The 23,954-nt window shown below is 42.3% G+C and overlaps 1 protein-coding gene across 3 annotated transcripts in view; it reads left to right on the top strand.

Annotated features, from left to right (window-relative positions):
* DAAM2 (dishevelled associated activator of morphogenesis 2) overlaps positions 1 to 23,954 on the top strand; it is a 188,676-nt gene that overhangs the window by 39,423 nt on the left and 125,299 nt on the right. The gene's annotated exons all lie outside the window — the stretch shown is intronic.

Here is a 23,954-nt window from a genome sequence, read left to right as displayed (position 1 = left end):
GCTATGAGCAGAAAGCAASGATATCAAATATATTTTAATTGAAGAGATCCTTGTATAATGGAGCTCTTTTGGAGTGCCTACTTTTATTTATGTTGCTGTGATGTAACCTGAACGAGAACCTTGTGTTTTGTTTTTAAAATAGCAGCGTACCCATTCACCAAATTAAGATTTAGTGGTTAAAATTAAACAGCCAGTTAAATAAGGCAGAACTGTGTATTATGAAAGTTTCATTGTTAGAGAGGCTTTCAGTTACAATAATGTTTATAATAGTGCCGGTTTTAGATTGACTTATTTGGCTGTGTGATATTAGCAGGCATTGTGTGCTTGAGATTCATTCATGGCAGTTTTGTGCTTAGCTGGCTGCTTGGTCTGGCCTGACGTGCTTCCTGCTAAATATGCAGAGACATTTAATGTGTCCTAACGCAGGAGGCAATTTTGCCCTTCCTGGTACAGCTGGTAATGCTAAGTCTGGAGGCAAGCAGAGTCAGGTGCAGTTGTTATCAGGTGTGGAGGGAGGGAAACTCGTGGTGAATCTTACGAAAGACTTTCATGTCTTATGAAAGACCTACATGTGTGGTTTCAAAATCATTCCTCTGAAATGCAATTGAATTTCACTCTTAGATGGGMAGTAGACTGGATCTATTCATGGTGGGTGAGGAAAGAACTGGTGGTCAAACAAAACTGGACAAAATCTGGTTCTGCTGATATGCTATAAAGCTTTGCCACTCACTTTGTTCTGACTATTCATTATGTAAGATGTCACATTTAAGTTTAGTTATTTCAAGATGATTATCTTCTTAACTTGTTATGTGTTTCTGGCCTTGCTTTTGTTGAAAAATATCTCTATATAGGACATAGAACTTGCTATATGACCTTGATAAGATGGAGATCCACAATACACTTAGCACTAATAAGTTATGAAGACAGCAGAACTGGAGTTTTAAATATAAAATGGACTCTCCTGTTGCCARGCAAATCAAATCTTACAACCAATACTTGAGGGGAGACCAGAGAGGAAATAAAAGAATTAAGCTGTTGACCTGCTGTTGGCTAGTGGGAGGGAAGATAAGTCTCCATAGCCGGTTACTTGGATTTCCTTAAATTTGCAAGATGTTAATGTCCTGATCACTGTAAGATAAATAATATACCAAGCACTCCTCGTTTGAAGTGTTCTGCATGTTTAATATTAATAGAGCAACTAATCAGATGATAGAGTCCTAAACTGGTTCTAGTCTCGGCTTTATTTTTGTTTATTTTTACTTTCATATGTGTGAAGTAAAAATATTGATAATTCTGGATAATGAGCATGCTGTCATTTCAGGGCTGTGTGGATGGGTAACATTTCCTTAATTAAATTCTGTCATAATTGGCATGTTCTTCTGCGTCTAGTCTTTTTTGACTAATAATTATGTCTTAATTTGTAGATAATTTCCCTTTAAATGAAATTCTTCTTTCATGGGCCAGGCAACAGTGTCTCATTTCTCATTTCTCATTTCTAGGCAGTGTTTACTGGGTCTTTATCAACATGAACTATATTCTGCCCAACCTGTCTGAACATAGTCCAGTGCTGGGTGTGTTCTTTAAGCAGGGGAATGAAAGTGTACAGTACTTTACCCTTTCTTGCGAATAAATAAATGTCCCTCTTAGCAACCTCTCTGGACCCAATCTGAAAAAAAGATCTATTTTATCCCATTCCCTTTGAACAACTCCAGAGCAAGGCTTGTTTTCCTTCCCTTCTTGTTTGACCTCATGCATAATCATATTTTATTATGAACACATTCCCTTATGCAGGCAGAAACMATGATCACAGAATCACAGAATGTTCAAGGTTGGAAGGGACCTCTAGAGATATCTAGTCCAACCTTCCTGCTCAAGCAGGCACACCTACAGCATGGGGCACAGGGTGGCCACCAGGCAGGTTTTGAAGACTTCCAGAGAAGGAGACTCCACAACCTCCCTGGGCAGCCTCTGCCAGGGCTCTGTCACCCTCACAGTAAAGTTCCTCCTCACCTGGAGACGGAACTTCCTGTGTTTCAACTTATACCCATTTCCCCTTGTTCTGTCACTGGCCACCACTGAGTGGTGATGAGTTAGAGATGATAGGCCTGTGTTACCTTCCTGAGGTGACTTGCAAAYGAAGGTGTATCTTAATGCAGGAGGATAGTGGAGGGATTTTGGTATGCAGAATAATTGTCTCTGATCCTGGCTGTGGGGCAAAACAGAAAGTACAGATAACCAATTAGAGGACTGGTGAATTGAATTTCTGAGTTAAGTATAACCTCTGTAAGGATATGTACCATGTGCCCCATATATATATCTGCATTTCTGTGTGGAATGGGAGAGTACTATACGATTCTGATGGAAGGGTGGGATTCAGACCTTAGAGGTTGGAGAGTTGGATAAAGAGGAACCTCATGAGGTTCAACAAGGACAAGCACAGGGTCCTGCACATGGGAAGGAATAACCCCAGGCACCAGTACAGATTAGGGATTGACCTGCTGGAGGGCAGCTCTGTGGAGAGGGGTTTGTGAGTCCTGGTTGACACCAAGTTAACTATGAGTCAGCAGKGCCCTCATGGCCGAGAAGGCCAATGGGATCCTGGCCTGCATCAGGAGGAGTGTTGCCAGCAGGTCAAGGGAGGGATCCTGCCCTTGCTCAGCTCTGGTGAGGCCGCACCTGGAGTACTGTGTGCAGTTCTGGGCTCCCCAGTATAAGAGGGACATGGAGCTTCTAGAGAAGGTTCAGTGGAGAGCAATGAAGATGATTAAGGGAATGGAACATCTGTCTTATGAGGACAGACTAAGTGAGCCGGCCTGTTTAGCCTAGAGAAGACTGAGAAGAGATTTGATCAATATGTATAAGTATCTGAGGTACTTATGTAGGGAGGAAGGGGCCAATCTCTTCTCAGTGGTGGCCAGAGATAGGACAAAAGGTCATGAGTGTAAGTTAAAACACAGGAAGTTCCATGTCCATGTGAGAGAGAACTTCTCTACTGTGAGAGTGACAGAGCCCTGGTACAGGCTGCCCAGGGAGGTTGTGGAGTCTCCTTCTCTGGAGATCTTCCAAACCCACCTGGATGCCACCATGTGCTTTGGGGGTCCCTGCTTGAGCAGGGGGGTTGGACTAAATGATCTCTAGAGGTCCCTTCCAACCTTAACTCTTCTGTGACTTCACTAAAGCTGATGTCATCACCTTTATTTTGGCTTCTTTGAGGGAGTTTTCTCAGTCAATGTTATTGATTTCTCTACAGTCATCTGTTTTGGGACTCAATTTTTATCGAAAGTCAGTCATATTGACATAAATTTCACAAATTCATGTGATATTTTACAGAATGTAACAGTCTGTTAATATTTGCTTCGCCTCTGCTTTCTCTACTTGCAAGAGTTGGATGAACTTAAGCTGGGTATTTAGTTCATTGAATTATTGCAGAATCCCTAACATGAAAGGAATCTGAGACAACCAAAGAAGCAGCAAATGAATCTGAAAGCTCTTTTTTTTTTTTTTTTTAATTGAAAAAGATTAAATTCATCTCTGTTGTGTTTTTCTATGACTAAGTTTGTGTGTTTAGGTTAGGAAATTTAAGTTATAGAGTAGGAAATTCTCTCCCCCTCACTTTCTGTGGGGGGATGCATACATGCGTGTGGGTGAATACATGCACTGAAACATACAACAACCAATTAAATTGGTGCTACACTTTTCTGGAGTAAGGTGATATCTCGCTGCCACCGCACAGAGATGGCACATACTGTCTGTTTGTTTTATCTTTTCTGTGCCGATCAGATACAGTGCCAAATACCTTACAGTCACTGTCTCCTTCCTTTCCATCTGTACCCTAGAGCATGCACATCAGCCAACACTGAAATGAAGCTATGGAAAGTAATAGCAGCTTGTCAGTGCAGGATTTTCTTAACATTGTTAGGATGAGAAATGTACGATGTGTGGCAACAGACCTGAGTTAACTTTAGGGTAGATAGCTTAGATACCAACAGCAGTGAAGTTTTGGCATCTATGGACTTGAAAACCGAAGCAAGGTGGGTTGGAGTTAGCACAACAGAGCTTTATCTGCCACCATCATACTTTTGATGAAAGCTAGAAATGTCCATGTTTCCTTATCAAGCAAGTCCATTTAAAAAAAATCACTTCGTTGCAAAAATATTTTTTTTAGGGGGAGGAGGAAGGGGACTGCCTTCRTTTTGGTTTGCTTTTACTCTGCATGAAGACTCTCTGGTTCTTTATGTACCCCAGTTCCAGCATTTAAGCAAATTGTGAGTACTTCKTTGTATCTTATGTCATCAGAAAAATACTATGGGCAGCTGTGGCCTAATTMCTGCGGGTTAGCCTAGTTAAGTTCACTGGCATTAACGGCTTCATCTAATGCCTCCGGCTGCCTGAACCTCTCTACTGACAGGGCAGGAAGGACATGGAGGAGCATTAGGCAGAAGTCACTAGTTAGTTAAAAGCGTGAACTTGGCAGCACAGAGGAATCTATGTAAGTTTCAAAAATCTAGACTTAAAGATTGACACTGAAAACCAAATGGGGAAATAACCAGTCTCCTGSTTTCCCTTCCCTCTTTCCTGCCCTTATTCTCCTTTTTTTCCTCTCATCCTCTTTTCCATGTTTGCAAAGATCATGAATACCATATAACTAAGCTGGAAGAGGAACAGTTTCAGCAGTGCACATCTGTCTTCCCTAAAGAGTAGCCAGTACATTTGGGACTGACTAGTCTGTAAGCATTCCCTTGAACCTGAAATTTGATACTTCAGTCTTTATACAGGACTTCAAATTCTTGAATGGTTTTCTGTGCCATTTGTCCATAATTTTTTTCAGCACTGATCACTAGTGATGGGCACTTTGACCCTCACCATTATCCTGAACTTCTAAAAGCAAACTCCTTAAGGAAAGGAGGCCTTACACTTCACAGAAGGAACCCACTAATTACTGTTTCTTATATGGCTTTCATATCTTCTCCATTGAAGCTGTTCCAAAGCTGCCATCCTCTGTAAAAGTGGCACAGAAGTGATGACATGGCAGGGAGACAGCCATTAAAAATAGCATGACCCAGGGATCATTCCCCCTTCTTCTCCTGTGGCATCTGAGCTTGAAAAATTGTCTGGATTCCTCACGGTCCACAAGCTTCCAAATAAATGGGGCTTGTGTTCTTTAACAGAGCTTTGCCTAGAGCACAAGACAAATGAAAGTGCTGTTTTTGTGATCGAGATCAATGAGGCAAGTTGAAGGAATCTGATTAAAAAATGTTCTTGTGTTTGGAGTTGCGCTCAMTTCCTTGCTGATGTGTTCTTTTCCTCACCATGCATGTGGCTAAGYGTGTTTAAGACAGGGTATCTGTCATGAGGTTGCACCTTTATCTAAGGATTTTGATGTCAATTTAACCCTCTTAGTGAAGCAGGAGTTTCTAATGGCAGACCTACAAGACTGGCTTAGATAACATTTGRTGCATCCTGTTTCTCCGTGCTTGAAGCATTGGGAAGAGTTTCTTTTCCCCCTCTAGTCCAAGTTCTGTTTCTGCACCCTTCCATGCTACCCTTTCCCTGGCCCTTTCACTGCCAAGTATTATGTGACTGGAACCAGTGGTGATTGAGKGGTATCCTGTTATATTCCTTTAAGTGGTTTATCAATGAGGAGTCATAGTTTCAGGGGAACTCCTCCTTTTTAGCTTCCTTTGAGCATCTCAGTCTTGAGTCATCAACTTTGCTGTTAAGAAATAAATTTTTCCTCCCACTAGAATGTGAGTACTTGTCAGYGGCATGTTCCTTTAACATTAGGTTTCTGCTGTGTTTTTCTTGTCTGTTCAGAATTGATACAGATGACAAAGTCATTGTCTCTGCTGCAGAGCATTTATTAGCTGGAAAAACTTCTTGTCACTAAAAAGCAAAACCAGCTTTTAATTCTCTCCCTGGAATTCCAGTGGCGCCTGTTGAATATTGCTTAAATGCCTGAGGCTCCTGCTGTTCTGCTGGTGGGTTGGAAATCTGAGGGACAGGATATGGATCCTGTGACACAGCTTTGGGAAAGTGGAGGAGATAGGTTCTGTGGTTTCCGGGTCTTTGGAAATCTCAAAGTGGTGGCAGACTTGGGTAGGCAAAGAAATTGTTTGCATTTCTAGTCCTTTGTTTTACTAGATGGCCTAGAATACTCCAGAAAATAATTAATGTCTGTGAAGGAAGACGCATCACAGAAAAGAGCTGTCTGGCTTCCAACTGAAGCAGCCAGTGGCTTAAAAACTAAAAAAGCCATCCAAGACCCACAACGTTGCTTCAAGGCCTCAGTTGATGCTGTCATATATAGCAAAATGTACATAATCCTCTGCTGTTTTTATCAGAAATGACTGGGTTGCATTAGGAATGTCAGAAGTCCCAGGTTATTAATGCAATGCAGGCAAACTGGATAAGAGCCTACAGAAGCCTCTGTCTTCTTCCACAGCCATCAAATGACCTCACTGTGGTTTCGACTCTGCTGGAGTTCACAGGAATAAAGATTCCYAAGATTTCTTTTGGAGGATGCTTGCCCTGCTATTAAAGCACGTGCATGCCTTTCAGGGCCTTGGTCATTATGATTTAAGTTAATTTTTGGTGAGCTTGCCCCAGTTGCGAGCTAGAGCCTTTCCTGGAATATACTATGATTTCATGTTGGCATGAGTTTCCAACATGCACGTGGAATGGAAGAGTAACAAGAAGGATAGCTTCTGCAGCTTGGGTGGTATTTTGCTACATGAGGAACATCAGGCTTTCTTTTCTGTCTGCCAAGTTACAGTACTCGGGCTCTAAATCTGTGTTGTATATAGCAAAGAGGTAAGAGGTGCATGTATGTATGCTTGTGTTTCTGCCCTCATCCTGCCACCTGCTCGACACAGGTATCCTTGAGTCTGCAGGTGGGCATGAAGTCCATGCTTTTGTCCTGGAATACAGGAACACGTGTTCAGGCTCTGCACCAGAGATCTGCAAGCTTGCTGGCACGACGCTATGCATACACATCATTGTACAAACCCACAGCCTGAGCAGCAGAAACAGACGTTTTTTATTTTAAACAGCAATAGTGTATCTGAGAACTTGAACATACTTAGACAATTTTTGCCWTTTTGCAAAGTCCTAACTAAGCTGTGCTGCTCCACTGTGAAACGTGACTGTGTGATAATCTCCTAACTGTGAAATATGAGGGTTTTTTTTTCTTAATGGGCAACAGTGGGATTTTGTGACCTCCAGTTGATATCTGTACAGTGCATCTTGCATATGTGCATTAGTGAGATAGCACAGTGCCTCCAGGAAATACATTCTTTTGCAGTGGGCCATATGGGTAGCTTTGCATTTTTATGATGAAGATAGGGAGATAAAGCTTGTTGCTTGTTCTTTTCCTTAAAACTTTTATTGTGTTTTGTCCCTGCACGTAGTGAAGGCATCCCAAAGACATGCCTGAGCTAAAGCAGAGCTAAGCCCCTTAGCTAGTATTTGCAAGGGAATGCTAGAATGCTTGAGGTGGGTCCCTGTTTAAGAAGACTAGCTTTTCAGTCTTGGTTATTGTGGAAAAATTAATTGATAGCAAACATACCAGCCTAAAGTCAACAAGCACAGAGCTGGAGACTGAAGCAGTTATCAAGAAAGGGCTAAGACAAATAAATATAAAATAGCAAGGAGCTTCCTATCCAAGTGCATGAAGTTACTTGTCCTGTGTTTCTGGCATGGAGAAACATCAGGATATTAACATGAAAATTACAGGCTTCWATTGCTTTAGATAAAGGAGCATCTTGGCTAGTCATTTGCTTCTACCCAAAATCCAGGTTCTGGAGGAAATGTTCATGTACTAAGCTATTACGTTTCTATAGAAATAGGAATCTTATGTGGAAACTTGGATGGTCTTGCTCAAACTCAGAGGAAGGAATTAGTGTTCTAATTGTGTGAAAGGCTATTTCTGGAACACATCTTAGAGGTATAACTAGCTGCTGTTTAAAGATTAGGAAAAAGAACAGTTTCTCAGGAGGTGACCTGGAGGGGCAGGTCGTAAGCATTTTGAGAGGAGGGAATCTGAGAGATCTCTGCTGCTGCTTCAGAAGGCATCTTGCCTGACAGCTAGCTGTCCACCTTAAACCTATAATGTGTAATTTGGGGGCTTTCTTGTTCTTTGGTCATTATTTCAGTCTCACTTTACTCTCCTCCTTTCAAATACATCCTCCATGGAGGAAGAGCTGACGCTTAAACCAACAGATAGCCTCTGTATCCAATGTAACAATAAAGTTGACTGTGAATAACAATTAGGTAAAAACCTTCTTTGCTTCTATATTCTTTTTCTCCCTTCCCTGACCCAAATGTTATTTTACTCTTAAGTAGAGCAGTGCTTAAATCTGTCTTTAGCTACCTGGAAAATTAAACTTTCTCTGTCTACATTTTTTTAAAACATTTTATAAAGCGATTTTTTCAAGTCGTGTATAAAGTGAACACCGAAAACCAGAACTTGAAGTTCTGTAGGACATCCCTGTTTTCCTCATTGAGAGATTTTATTACAGTTGATAATCCAGGACATTTCTTGAGACATATTCACAGGTTACTTGTACAGCCAAGTACAATGTTCTTCACTGTGTTTTCTTTAACCCCTCCCTGGTTCCACTGTACCCTCTTTCCTTTCTGACTGTGGTGGGGCTGAGCGTTTCTGGATGTCGCATTGGCAGCAAGTTCAACAGGAATTAGTGTGAAATTGGTACAGAAACATCAAGGTTAGGAAGTTCTGCTACAGTAGCAAAATGCAGCAGTATAACAACTGTCATGCCAAAGGGACCAAATAATAATTTCAGCTGGAATCTTGTCTCTAATGGAAGCCAAAGCACACTCCTCTGCACTCCTCACACAAGTAGCTTGCCAATAATAAAGGAAACTGTCCCCACTCTCAACTTATGATCAGCTTACATCTTCAAGTATAACGGGTTTGGCAAGGCAACCCGAAAAACATTGTGCTGAAGAAAGGATGCGCTGAACTTTTGTGGTGTTTCCTCTTCTCTATTCTGCACAAATGACAGCTAAGATTCCCATATTCCATATTTATTCATGGAAATAATGTTTCCAGTCATGTATCCTGGAGTCAAAGATGGTTCCACGGGATGATCCAAGGAAAACCTCTCTTTTTTCCTCCTGTGTTTTTTTTTTTTTTTTTTTTTTTTTCTCTCTTTGCCTTCAGGCTTCTTTGCTTCAAGTCAGCATGTAGTCAGCAGGGACTGACCAAGAGGATATCATGCCTAGCCAATTTGACAGCCTTCTATGATGAAACCACTGGCTGGGTAGATGAGGAGAGAGTAGTRGATGTTGTTGATTTCAGCAAGGTTTTCAGTGCTGTCTCCCGTCACATCCTCAGAATCAAGCCCAGGAAGCGCGGATTAGACRAGTGAGCAATGAGGTATATTGAGAACTGGTAGAGCTCAGAGCATGTCAATCAGTGGTACAGACTACTGGGAGGCCTGTAACTAGCAGTGTCCCCCAAGGGCCAGTACTGGGCCCAGTGTTGTTCAAGTTACCAGTGACCTGACAGGAATAGAGTGGCTGACCTGCTGGAAAGCAATTCCTCCAGAAAGGATCTGGCAGTCCTGGTGGACAAGTTAACCGGCAATGTACCCTTTTCGCATAGAAAGCAAATGGGACACGTTAGGAAGAGTGTTGCCAGCAGGTTGAGGGAGGTGCTCCTCACCTCTACTTAGCCCAAGTAAGGCCATATCTCAGAGTACTGCATCCAGTTCTGAATTTCCCAGTACAAGAAACACATGGAAATACTGGAGTGAGTCCAGCACAAGGCTGCAAAGATGATAAGGAGAGTGAAGGATCTCCCCTGTAAAGTCAGGCTGAGAGAGCTGGAGAAGAGAACACAGAGGGGATTGTATCGATGTATGCAAGAGGATGGGGCCAGACTATTTTCAGTAGTGCTCAGCAACAGGACAAGAGGCATTGGGCACAAACTGAAACACTGGAAGTGGTATCTGAGCACGAGGAAAGACCTTGCCTGTGAGGGTGACAGAGCCCTGGAGCAGGCCGCCCAGAGAGGTTGTGGAGTCTCCCTCTCAGGAGATACTCAAAATCCTCCTGGATGTGACTCTGTACAATGTGCTCTAGGGAACCCTACTTGTGCAGGGGGTTGGATGAGGGGATAAGCAGAGRTCCCTTCTAACCTCAGCTGATTTTGCAGTGTGAAGGGAGATGCTTCTTTCTAACTCTTGTCAGTTAGAGACTTACTTATCTCCTGAAGGGTACAAACACAAATTTTCATGCTACCTATTGTGTCTTACTATTTCATTTTTAGTTTTTTTTTTTTTTTTTTTTTTTTTTTTTTTTTTTTTTCAATTTTTTTTTGGTCCTGGAAGTATTTGCTTGACAGGGAGACTGNTTTTTTTTTTTTTTTTTTTTTTTTCCTTTGCATGCAAGATTTATTTGGTCCTGGAAGTATTTGCTTGACAGGGAGACTGCACGGGCACATTTGTGTCAGGCACAGTGAGAAGCCTGATAACTCTTTCTGGAAGAAGAAAAATCATCAAAAACAAGTGGAACTTAATGGGATTCAGAAAGCTTTGCATCAGGATTTTGCTTAAGATCTGCTTAGATCTTCAATGATCGTAGGGGATTGTTGAATCAAAATGTTGACTCAATTACATTTGCATCTTGTTGGAAGCCAAAGGCACCTTTGAAATACTAACAAAATCCTGCTGAAATCAGACTTGTTTGTTCTGTGACTGAGCAAAGAATTTGGCCAGAGGCCTCCAACTTGTAGCTGTTGCTTAGCTTTGTAGTTTTGTGACAATATAGATGTTTTCTCTCTGTCACAAATACTTGATAGAGTGAAAGGAAAATTGTATTTAAGCAGGGCTCTTGAATGTTTTCCCTGCAGCACTGCAGAATCGTAGCTATKTAGATTTGATCATCTGCAATGTAGTAATTCAGCAGTGACCTGAGAGAGGATGTTTGCTAAGCTGCAGAAATAAGTCTTATGATGAAGGGCATATCCTTGCAGATTTGAGATTTGTTTTATGTTTACACAAAGGCAGGAGGCATGTTAGAAGCAGTGAAGTACATTGAGATTTGTTTTAGTTTGTTTCCTTTCTTACAGTGAACTGCCTCGTCCCAGTCCCCTGGCTCTTAAAAAGCCYGGTCTCACTGCTTAGATTTTGTTTCTCCTCTCACATTTAGAGACCCCCATACTAAAATACTAGATATCTTCCTCTGTAGAAGAGCAGTCCGACCATGCTATTATATGTATTATTAGGTGAAATTCTACAACCTGTTTCAGGAATGTCCAAGTTGTGAGTTTGGGAGGGAGGGGAGAGGCAGAAGAAAACATTTGGATTCCCCGTTGGATATTTGGAGGGGAAGGGAGAGCAACTTACATACTAATGCTGTAAGCGCAGCATCATGTTTTCCCTAATAAACTTCAGTGGGGGTCAGCACCTCCCTGTCCGTTGGCTTGCAGACTGATTAGCATTCCCAAGGGCAAGGTGAGACTCACTGAGATCCTAATCCCCAAGTCTGCATTGCTGATGTGTAGTATAGTGGCGATCATTGTAGGGATTGTTGTTGGAGATCTGGGTGGTCCAGTATTGACAGTGTTTAGGAGAGGTGTTGCTATGATTATGGGATCATAATCAATGGGTTCAAAGGCAAACTCATCCCTCTGAGATCAACAATGGGCTGCAACTGAGAGCATGGAACAAGCATAGCAGAATATATTTAAGGTCAGAGAATTTGTAATGCTTCCCCGGGCTTGTTGCCCAGCTATAGAAGATATTGCCAATACAGATTTGACTATTATCCTTTGGAACTAAGGTCCAATGAGCAGCAAAAGGAGAAGCTATCACTGCTCCAAGGCACTTGCGTTATAAACAAGCCAGGGACGTGATACAGGAGAACTTGTGAGAGCAGTACTGGCTTAAAAAGTAAAAGCAGTAATGGGGTCATCTTTTATAGAAGATACCTTAACATGGCTTCACTGCTGGGAGGGGAGGAGAAGGACTATTTTTTTCATGAGCCTTGGCCAAGTGAGATTTCAGGCTGGATAAGGCATTATAGTGAGTTCTTTCCCCTGCTTTGCTGGAATGGAGGGCTCCATTCTGAGGTAACCACTTGCTGGCTTACGGCTCCTTGGAGAAAATGTTTTTGTTCCAGCACTGAACTGTAGATTTTTGCTTGGTAGGTAGGTGTAAGTTTTTTGCTTGGTAGGTAGATGTAAGTAAATACTGTACCAGTCTCACTTCCCATGACTGAAGGCAGACTTGCCAAAAGTGAGTATATTCCTTTCCTCCCTCACATATGGCCCTAGCCATATGAAACCTGGATAGTCCTGGTCTAGGATGTGCAACAGGGAGTGGCATGAAAACACAAGCACATCTTCATCCAGTAACAGGCTCCCAGGTATAACTCTGTTTCTGTTATCTCCTCACACTCTTTGGAAAGACTAACACCTCAACAGGCAGAAGTGAGGATAGGATACAGGGAAGTGGTGAGGCTTTCTGCTTCTGGTTGAAGCAATTGCTCTTCTTCCAGTGACTTTCTTCCCGCTTGTCTGCTAGTTTCATGGTATTGGCAGCAAAGAGCTTTTGGATGTGTCTCAATACCTGACAGTGCTGAGTGGTCCAGCATTTCCAGGATTAGCCTGAAAGAGTGGAGATTTAAGATGAGAATGGAGGCACAGGAAGCAGACCACATAAGTCACATGGAATTCTATCAGTAACCATATGACATAAAAAGGTGATGAATGGCTGTAGTGCTCCTACAGTCTGTGCTCCTCTAGTAAAATCCACCAAAGGAGTGTTTATGGAATGGCTTGTTCCTAGAAGATTAATAAAGAAAGAAATCTCCTAATTTGAAAACTTAGAGAGTCACAGTCAAGGAAGTTGCTTCTGTTGACCAGTGCTGGCTAACATTGTACTTGCAGAGATGAATAAGCCTTGGTCCACTATAGCGGTTCAAACTGTTGAACTGAGTCAAAGTTTAACTGAAGGAAAGTAAACATTCTGGTTTACTAAATCTGTGCATGTACCTCCAGTCCACCTATCTTAGCACTTAATTTCTCTGCAAAATCTTAGTCCATAAAACAAAAGAAAGAATATCAACAAGGGATACTTTGCTGACAGCTGCATGATAGGCTGCTATCTTGCATGTGAGGAATATGCCTGGCGTTCTGCAAAGTTTGAGCAGACACAGTCCATGTGCTTTGTGAAGACACGGGGRAATTATGGTATCTGCCCCACTTTCTAGGAAAGTAGAGTCTAAGGTTGTCTTCTGCCTTGTTTTCTTTACATTAGTGTGGCTTTCATCCTCATGATATGTTAAGTAGATGTTAAGTAGAAATTTTGATCTATCATCGATAAGCAATTCTGCAATGGATCTACATGAGCTTTTTAATAGTCCTAGAAGAAAGAAAGGAAAATAGTATTCAGCAGGTATGGCAGCAGGGATTTTGGTTATAATAAACTGTGTTCCTTTTATTGATACTCTCGTCAAATCACAAACATGTTTTCAGTTCTCCTGTTTTCAAACTCAGGCAAATTTGGCACAAATCAAGACGTTTGATCAGCATTCCTTAGGCCTTTTGTTCGAGCAAAGCAATGGGAGGAACTCGTTATAGTACCTTATCCAGTCTGAAATCCCACTTGGCCAGTGTCCATGAAAAAAAATGTTCTTCCCCTCCCCTCTCAGCAGTAAAGTAGTGTTAAGATACCTGTAAAAATATTTTTAAATCATTGTGCTAATTACTTTAGGAATCACAAAGTCAGTCCTTGTAGCCTTTCATAAGGCTGAGGTTGGATTGTCCAGGGTTAGTTTTTCTGGGAGCTGCAGGGAAGCACGTGTGGCTTTGGCACATGCATGTAGTGTGTATCTTACAATGCTGCCGGCCCCTGAGCACTTTCTCTGGGTCAATAAGGTTTCTGTCTCAAGGGCTGCCCATATGGCCTATTTCACCAGCACTAATTCCACTAGATTAACTGCATAGCACGAATATGGGTCAATGCCTGGATTGTTGGGAGAATGAGTTCCTGATTGCAGGCTGCTTTGCACAGAAGTACTTGTTGGCAGCTGAGATCATAGTGCGCACACTCCTCACAATAACCCACTTTGAAATGTATTTAGAAAAGGGTCTTGGCTGTCTGCTTGCTGCTTTTCCATACAAAGTGCAGGCCCTGATTTATAATCCCACTCAGCACACCAAGGCATTCGTGCTTCAGCCATCATCTTGTTTCTCTGACTTCCTGCAGCACAAGGGAGAGCATGTGTATTTGGATCAGTTATGCTAACCCCTTTTTTTTCCCTCATTGTTGTGCAAGAAAAGAGAAACTAATGTATGAAGTATTGCATTATTTGCTCTACAAAAGAAAAAGAGGTTTTTTCTTTGGTAAGTGCTACATCTTATTTTTCCCTTACTGCAAGTCATGAAAGGAGTTTGCAAGACAGATGGAGAAGGGAAGCAACAGATTTCATGATATCTCTGCCTTGCATGTGTATGGTTCCAGTGAAATTGGAAATTGTCATTATTATTATTATGCACAGCAAAGGCACTGCATTATAGTGACTTGTTGCTGAATCTGCAGCTCAGTAGGTTGTTTCATGATACTTGTGGTCCTTGATGGGGGAAATGTAGCATCTCATCTCTTTCATAAAGCGGGCTAAAGCTATTGGGTGAACATGTCTTTTTTCTTCTTTTAAGTCTGAAGTGATTTCAGCCCAGATTACTCTAAGCAGGTAAAGGTATAGGTTAGAGGCTAGAATCTCCCCACATTACAGTGATTACAGAGGTAAAATTATTTCAGTGCCACTAGCATCGCTCTGTCATGGTTCTTTTCTTTCTGAGTTGAAGAGATTTTCCATAATCACCTAAGAAATTACTGTCAGCCATTACAACACAGCAGACTGTGTTGCCCTGTACACAGATGGTGGTCTGGGAGGGCTTGTCAACACAGGCATAGTTTTGATGTGAAGATGCTTGCAACTTAGTTAGCATAGTAGATTCACATGCCTTCCTATTGGAGTAAAGAAATATGGGTGATAGCACAATCTTACTCACGTGTGCTAAAGGCCTGGAGGATAGAAGATGACCACACAGGGTATTCACTTTTGCCTCTGCCACTGACTTGAATTTGGACGTCTCTCATAACACCTTCTGCTTGCATGCACTGTGCTGCCCCACCTTGGTAGATTGAGGAAGAAYTGAGTCTTGAAGTGAGAAGCAAAACCAAGGTGGACACAGCCTTGAGCAGGTGTTGAATCCCCTCACCTCGTCCCTGATGTATGGCCTCATGATGGAGTGTAGCCTCTTTCCATCCACTGCTGCCTTCTGTTGGCCGATTCAAAGCAGGATATCAACCATCAACCATGAAAGTGCCCATGTAGCTACGGAGCCGCGTAGCTGCCCAGCGCTGAGGGATCAGGGAGAAGCCGTGAGAGGGCAGGAAGGCAGGATGGACGGGGCATAGCCCAATGATGGGGGGCTTTTAGCAATGTCCTTTTCTCCCTCTCCCTATTTTTTTTTTTTTGGGGGGGGGGGCTGTCCTACCCACTAAGCAGTTTGGACACAGCAGTCAACAAATCTGAGGACGTTCTGTTTCCTTACGCGATATGGATGCATGAGATAACTGTGAGAAACTGGGTCTAACGAATTATTCTAAAAATCTAAGTGGTTGGCATGACTGTTCTCTGATGGGCCCTCATAAAATAATGTTTCCTCCACATGCTTGCAAAACACTTTGGGATCACTGAAAGACAAATATTGTGTGGGTTTTCTTTCTCTGTGTGTGTGTCTTTTCTTTTTTAAGCCCACTACTGCTGTTTTGAGACCACCACGGTAGCGTGCTAGGAACTTTCTTCAGTATTTTCCTATCTCTTTCCTTTTCTGAATGCAGGAAACACAAAATATTCTTCTGGCATTTGAGCTGCAGTTATTTTGAGTGGCTCCGAACAGAGGGAAATGTGTTTCTGCGGTAGTTGCTGTACAGAAAGAATTTTGCAGAAATGTCTCTCCCCCCACCACCCTTTGGTGGCTGCAGCAAAGAAGTCAGTGTTTGAGGCCCCAGCTCTGTGCATCTGCTGGATCAGTTTAGGCCAATTTCCCCACGCCTCCCCCTTCCCCTCTTTCCATTAGCAAACTAGATATAAAACAGAAGTCATTGGACAAATAGGAAAAATGTGTAGCAGAGGAAGCCCTTGTGATTAGGGAGCTGTTAACCAGTTATTTCATGTCCGGCTTTCAGGGTATTTTTAAAAATGATGCTATTCAGTGACACATTGAATTACTATAAATGGCATTGGCTCCTTTGCTTTCTCATGGAAGCCAACTTGCATTTTATTTTTAACTTGAGCCCACTGATTATTTTTAAAATTAGTGTAGTATTTGCTGAAGATGCTGGAGCGGCAGGCAAAGTGCAGGCCATATACCTCAAACTGCCTCATGCTCCCTCTTGCCAGCTTGCTGCAGAGTCCCCTGGAAACACACTGGTGAAGGAGAGCAGCTTGATCAGTGTCTTGTCCAGTTGTTTCCTGGCTGTTCCAGGGAGATGCCTGGCTGATGTGATTAGTGACAGCTGTAATGCTTGGTTTTGTGTTAAGGAAGCTTGTCCATTAGGAACTGGCCCAAGACACTATAAACTCCTCTTTTTTCTTTTTCTTTTCTTTTCTCTTCATTGATTGCCAGCGGCCGTCACATCATTACATGCATTTACAATGTCCTTGTTGAGACTTCGCTGTGTGCACATGGTTTGTATCAGTAATTTCCCAAATATAGGGAGCAAAAGCACTGGACTCCCTACCTGCCTCTAACAATGTGCCTGTAAACTTCAGGGACAGGGAGCAAGAAAAATACAGCTTTGGGAAGAATGCCAGGGGGTTCTGAGCCTGCAGTTAGTGCTAAGTTTTAGACAAAGAGGTGAGTCTTGCGTCAYGGTCTAAACGTGATGAGGTTTAGGCTTGCATACATTTCTGATGGAACAAATTTCACAGAATAGCAAATGGTCTGTATGGTGGTGTGGCATTGCAGGCAGACTCCTAAAGCTGCCCTTGTCGTATCAAGGTRTTTTGGCAAGACTAGTCCACTTGTGAACTGCGGTAGTAGCTGGCATGTTGAAGTGAAGACCATTGCAAGCCTGGTGAATCTCCTTTGCTTTATTTAAGGAGTGCAGTACTCATTATAATAGCTAGAGTTTTGCGCTAGTCTTCAGGGTGGTCCTGAGACAGAATCTCTTATGTCCCACTTAGTTCAGTGGGACTAAAGCATCTAACTAAAGCAGGATAAACTCACTTATAACCTGGAYTGCAAACTGGAGATGAGAATCCTTCAAGTGCCAGGGACCCATTTGTATGCCAGTTCAGCCCTGAAGAGCAAGCAGTCATTCCAAAAGCACAATCTTCTGCTTTCCATTTATATTCTACCAGGGATTAATACCTGTACTACTAGGGATTATTACTCTACTACACCTGAAGAGAACACTAGATGAAGTTTTGTGGCAAACACTGGACTGGTACTTGGGTAGAGTATCCAAGCTTCGTATGTCTTTCCCTTCTATGGTTTTCATAATTGTGAACCTGCAGATTGTGCAGATAATTTCACTTTCAGCGCATTCAGCCTGCCCTTGGTAGTCATCCAGTTTGTGTGTCTTAAGAGAGCCTTCTTCATAATATTTATATTTAATATTCCTACTCCAGTGGAGAAGGCAGCATTTGTTTGTACATTGCTGAGGTGTAAAATAGAATTTTTAATTGTATCATGGGACAGCTTTGCTAATYGGCTCTTTACTTGTCTGAAAATTTTATAGTCTACTTAAAAAAAAGAAATCCCTCYTGGCAAGGATTTCATAGCAGATGCGGTTGTCATTCATGTCTCCGTTGTTTATTCAGGCAATACTCTTTAGTGAAGTAGCTGTATCACTGAGAAAAATTGAAACTTAATTTTTTGACCTATCTTCAGTTTTACCATTATAGTGATTGGCAGGCACGTTAGTTCTTAGAAACTAGAATGTTAAGCCAGGAAGTGGCTTTGCCTTCTCTGAGCCTCAGTTTCATCATCTGCCCAATGGGAGATTATGATATTCCTTTGAAATTTTGTTTACTGAAGAAATTAAATCTGCCCTGTGACGCAGTATCCTTTCCTTGTTTGTGGTGTTTATTTGCTTGCTTGCTAGTTCCTTTGATTTAGTAATTTTGCAATTATAAAGATCCTTCCACTGTGTTAATTACTTGCATGGACTGACTCGTTAGAGATCACCCTCTGGTATTTCAGTTAGGTAATGGAAATACAAGGAAGAGGAAAGAAGATAAAATAAAAAATGAAGACCATACTTTGTTCAGCATCCTGCTCGCAACACAGCATGGCTGCGTCGGAATCCTGCTGCTGGAATGTCCTGACATGATGGTGTTTATTTCCACCACAGCTCTGAAATGTAAACAGGACATTGTGGGATGCTAATGCAAGGGGCAGGAAAAGGCTGAGAATCCCGAGCTCTCGGGCCATCGGTGAGACACAGGAAGTGAATTTCACGGGCGCCTTGGAGGGCAGTACCCACGGCGTGTGTGTCCTGGCAGCCCGTGGCTGGTGTCRAGAAGAGTATCTGGTGTGTGCTTGGGAGCAAGAGTGCTCACAGTGCCACGTAATCAATAGCCATAGTYGTCAACATGCATAGGAACTTGCAGGCTATTCAGCACGTTAGGGTGCTCTGAGCGCTGCTCAGAGGACAGGAGATGAAATGGTATCTTGCCTTCTACTTGAAATGTGTACAGAATAAATGGCAACCTATCCCTGGCACTTCTCTTTATGCTTCATGTTGCGGAGTGAGTGAATTCAGCTGTGAAACATGAAAGCAGCATAGAGAGGGACAGAACTCTTGCTCCAGCCTTAAAAACCCAGAGGATATGGGGAGTTGGAAGCAGCAGAGTCCAGTAGTGTTGATTTAGTGGGGTATTAAAGATTGGATTGGATTCTCCGTCCTGATTTTCTCCCCGCTGAAGAGGGGCTTGTGCAACAAGCCTAGGATGGTGTCATCTGTGCTGCTTGCAACGGAGATGAGCCAGGGTGAAGAGGTGGCCATGCGGCGTGGCGCCCTTGAGGCCTATGTTGCTGGAAGCAGGGTTTCACCCCACTTTAGTCTGATTAGAAGACTTCAACTCTTGCAAGCCACAGCTGCTGATCTGTGCTCTGTAGCACCCCTTGTAGTAGCAAAGACAGAACTGTGTTGTAATGAGTATAAAGGAGGTCMTTTATTGAGGTTGCTAAATGCACACAGACCCCGTAATTCACGCTGGCTCTCCAGCTTCCAGACTGGCTGACTGCTGCCTCATGTTGCCACACAAGGTCTCCCTAAGTCTGGGCCTGGCGTCTGGAGCAAGGAAAGCCCTGTGGACTAAATGAGAGCGCCCAGAGTTTCCCTTGCTCCAGACACCAGACTGCAAAGAAAGTGAATTAAGTTTTCTGTGTAGCAAATGTTGTGCACTGTTTGTTGTAGTAGCTTCCCCCCTTCGCTGATGGCTGTGAGGCACAATAGACACGACTATGATAGGCACTTTTATTTTATTTTATTTTATTTTATTTTATTTTATTTTATTTTATTTTATTTTATTTTATTTTATTTTATTTTATTTTATTTTTTTCTCTTGCTGGCACAGTTACTTGTGTTGATACTTTTCGAACAGTGTGCTCTGAATTGTGACTCTTCTGTGCTGCTTGAGCTGGGTTTTCATCCGGATCTGAAATAGGAATCTACTTTTTAAAGGTGAAGCTGACACAGGTTTCTTATTACTTACTGAGCCCTGAGGGTTGAATTACATTCCTTACACTGCTGTAGGTGTTAATGATTTCATCAACTCAAGAAACACAGTGCCCTGAACTCTGCTTTTGGCAGCTAATAAAAAAGGGGAAAATGGCTTTTAATTTTTTTTTTTTCAAACTAGACTTTGAGGGACGGCTTAGAAACTGCAATTAATAGAGTTTATTTGTGCGCGTAGGTTTTAGAAGTTAGACAGAAAGTAAAGCCTCAGTAGTTTGCTGARTCCGACATTGTTAAGCACCTCCGAAGTTGCAGAAGAACAAGAATCTCTGAGTGGGCCTATTGTGGGTGCTGATCTAAGGATTTCATTTGTTTGGCATGTCTTCTATGCCTCAGAATAATCAGGAAGCTTGCTGCATATGCAGACATACTTTCTTTTTTCCTGTATTACTTTTGGTTGTATTCAAATGGCTCATAAAAGCATAGCTGTAAATCTGGAGAGATTACAGGCTATGTTCTTTTGTTCTTCTGTCGTGTGTAGGGCAGGAAGATTGCATGGTGCACAAGGACTAGAATTTAAAATCTAAATGAATCAGTGTTCTTCTGGGTTCCTCCACTGACTTGATGTATGATCTTGAGCAGACCATCATTCTCTTCATACCTGTGTTATAATATTCTTGTGCTTTGCCAGGCTGCCACGAGACATTAGTTCATCTGTTTTAGACTTCGAGTAACATTTTCCATCCAAGAGCAAGCTGTCTTCAAACAATTGCTGTCCGTGTGACAGACTGTCCCTAGGTTAGTAAGCGGAGGGTTACAGAATTCAGTGTTGATTAATTGCCTGTATTGATGGATCAGACTCAAAGCTTATCCTTTAATTATTTAAAGAGGTGCTTAAGAAGTGACTTGACTATCTTTCATAATTGCCTGTACCTGTAATTGGTGGTAGCATTTTTTAATCCAGAAAAGGTAAGCTGGGAACCAGGTCTTGAGGACTGAAATTTAGCAGATGAAGCACAAGTTTCTATAGTGATGAATGGTTTACTAAAGGTTGTGGTAGATATTCTACTGCTGAAACTTCTTAAAAGCAATGAGATGTTTGTCGCAAAGTTACATTCTACTTTAAGAAGGAATTATGTCATGGAGATCTGGTGGCCTGTGCTGTGTGTGGCATCAGACTAGATATTGCCACAACCCATTCAGCTTTACAATTCCTAGGATTGCCCTCAGGTTTGTGAGTGCAATCGTGCTGAGGTGAATGGAAGCCAAATAAACTTGAAGTCAGGATTTTAAACTGCCTTCTTACCTATCCTTTATGATTCCAGCCTGTTACCTAAGTTGTACCCAACTAACATGTAGAAATATTCTTCTGCATTTCTTGTATCTTCTTATCAGTTCCTGGTGCCACTCAGTCCTGGTTTGCTCCCATCTGCRTTACTTACCACATGTGCCCATTAATTGTGGAATCACTCTGCTGTTTGAGCAGACAGGATGGACAAGATCTTCATAAATGTTCATCTCTCTTGTTGACACTGGTGGTTAGACTTTCAAAAGAGCTCTGTATATCTCACTCAAATTTTTCCTTGGAGATTTTTCCATGTGAAAGTCTGTTCTCAGAAAACTGGCAAATTTTGAAGAAAGCTTTGAGTTTCCCAAATATTTCCACATTSTTATGAAGGGTGAGTATTTCAAAATTTGAGTTAAATCATACCAGAAAAATGTACATGTGACTATTTCCTCCTTCCAATATTTTTTTTCTTTTCTATTTTTTATGATGCTGAYTAAGYGTGTTGGGCCTGTTTAGCCTGCAGAAGGGAAGAGTGAGAGGGGATCTGATCAATATGTTTAATAAGTACCTGAGACAAGAAGGTAGGTAGGATGGGGCCAAACTCTTCATAGTGGTTGTCAGTGACAGGACAAGGAGTAATAGGTATAAATTACAGCACAGGAAGTTCCATCTCCAGGTGAGAGAAAACTTCTCTACTGTGAGGGTGGCAGAGCCCTGGAACAGGCTGCCCAGGGGGGCTGTGGAGTCTCCTCTGGAGGTCTTCAAAACCCRCCTGGATGCCGCCCTGTGCCACATGCTCTGGGTGTCCCTGCTCGAGCAGGGGAATTGGACTAGATGATCTCTAGAGGTCCCTTCCAACCTCAAGTATTCTGTGATCCACTGAATGCAACAAAATTAATGTTGATAGCTTTTTGAAAGGAAAGAAAAAMAAAAGAGAGACTTTTTTTTCTAGTTTTGACCAGTTGTTCAATCAGCTGCGCTGTCTTTTGGAAATCTGCCTCCTGTTTTCTCTGCCTCCTGTTTTCTGCTAAGGAAGTTGGACAATTTTGTGAAGGACCTACCYTTGATGGTGAGGGCCAAACGCTCTCTAAATTTTCATTTTAGCTGCTGAATTTCAAGTATGCCTTGTACAAGCATGTCATGTGAAGGTCRCAGATTACGTGTGTAAGCCTGGCTCTTATAAGTGACAGTTGAGATGAGGGAAAGGTTGCAGAAGTGTCTGATAGGATCAGCGCTTTCAGAGAGSGTTTCCTGCAGTTTCTCTAAATAGTAAAATGTTCCTTTGATGGTATACAGTTGAACAGAAAAGCATCCACTAATTGAGATGTTCTCTGCAATTAATCCTCATTTTGAACAAATGCCCTGAAGACCAAAGTGTAACTTGGAGACAGCAGGTTAGCTGTTACAGCTTTGCAGGCATCATTTTAGGGAACTCTTTGGAACTGTATTGTGCCAAATCCTTCTTATTTGTCAGGAACTAATTTCATYAGGCTAGAACAACTCCCAAGGGGCCGTGTATGCCCATGTATGGTAGCTCATATCCACAAGGAATCTTGGGAGATTCCACTGGAAGGGATCTTACTAGCAGCATCTTCTCAGTATGGTCTGGCAGGAAAGTACCCTGAAGAGTATAGTGAAGGACTGCTTAGAGATCATACCCAAGCCTTCCAGTCCTTGGGGGTCTACTTAATTTTTCTGGCTTAGGGCTGCATGCATCCCCGTTTTAGGGGTGGCTTGAAATGCCAGGGTTTGCTTTTGTTTTTCCCTGTTAAATCTTAGGAGATAAAAATCAAGCTGTCTTGAGGGGAAGCACTTCTGATTCTGGAACAGTTACCAAAAAAAAAAAAAAAAAAAAAAAAAAAAAAAAAAAAAAAAAAAAAAAAAAAAAAAAAAAAAAAAGTTGCCTGAGGACCTTATCTGAAGCTTATCTGAGAGATAATGTGTGTCGTACAGGAGGGTGGCAAGTCAGAGCAGTTGGCACACGCTGTTTTGGGGAATAGGAGCACGGCTTTGATTCCAGCATCCCGTTAGGGAGTGGCGTTATCTGCAGCTTTGGTGTGGGAGTTGATGCAATTTCTTTCAGACCTGGCTAGGAGGACTCTTGTGTTTGGGTGTGCCAAAAAGCCAGCAGGGAAGAAAATAAAGTTAGAAAGTAGGAGGGGATGGAGAGTGTGAGGGAGTGAAGATTAGCTTCTGGCTACTGGAAGGCTGTAATTTTTTTTTAGCATGGTGGTTTCTCTAGCCATGTTTCTGTGGAGACAGTCTGCAGTACATAAACTGTCAGATGTTTGGGGAGCTACATGCTGCTGAGCAGGAAATCATTCACATTCCTTATCTTCCACACATTAGGCTCGGGAAAAGTCCAGCCAGAAAGTTTGCTCCCAGGCCTTAGGGAACAGGGCTTGACCTCTGGGGGAGAGGGTTTTGCTGAGTTTTGCGTACAAATTAAATTTCTTTCTAAGCATTTGCCCTGAAAAAAAGCTTCCTAAGGACAAATACTAGATGCTGGTGGTTAACTGTTCTTCTGTGGCTAAAATCCCATCCTGTTCCCAGTGAAATCAGTGGTAAAAAATTCACTTACTGCACTTCCCACTGAAGTTCCTATGCAGCTGAAGCATAGGAAGAGACCAATTCTGAAAAACCCTGCAGTTYTATTGAATTCCCATCAAACACCATCTCCGGTGATAAAGACCTCTTTCCAAAAAGTGAAGAAATGACTGGGGCCTGGTGTGTGTAGGGCAAGTTTTGGAGCAAACCAACCAATGCATTTGCAGCACTCCCACCTTTCCTCCTCTGGAAGGTAGCTATTGTCTGTATAAGTCCGCTGTGTCAGTGACACTGCTCAAATGTTACTTTAAGAGCAGTGTGTGGATGGTACCAGAACTGGTAATGTTCAAGCAACAAGCATTACCAGTCATAGAATCACAGAATCATAGAATGCC

The sequence above is a fragment of the Nothoprocta perdicaria genome, unplaced genomic scaffold, assembly GCF_003342845.1.
Source record: "Nothoprocta perdicaria isolate Ctin4 unplaced genomic scaffold, notPer1 scaffold_139, whole genome shotgun sequence".
Classification (NCBI taxonomy): Eukaryota; Metazoa; Chordata; class Aves; order Tinamiformes; family Tinamidae; genus Nothoprocta; species Nothoprocta perdicaria.
The sequence above is the reverse complement of the archived record's forward strand: the minus strand, read 5'-3'. Positions and strand labels throughout refer to the sequence as shown.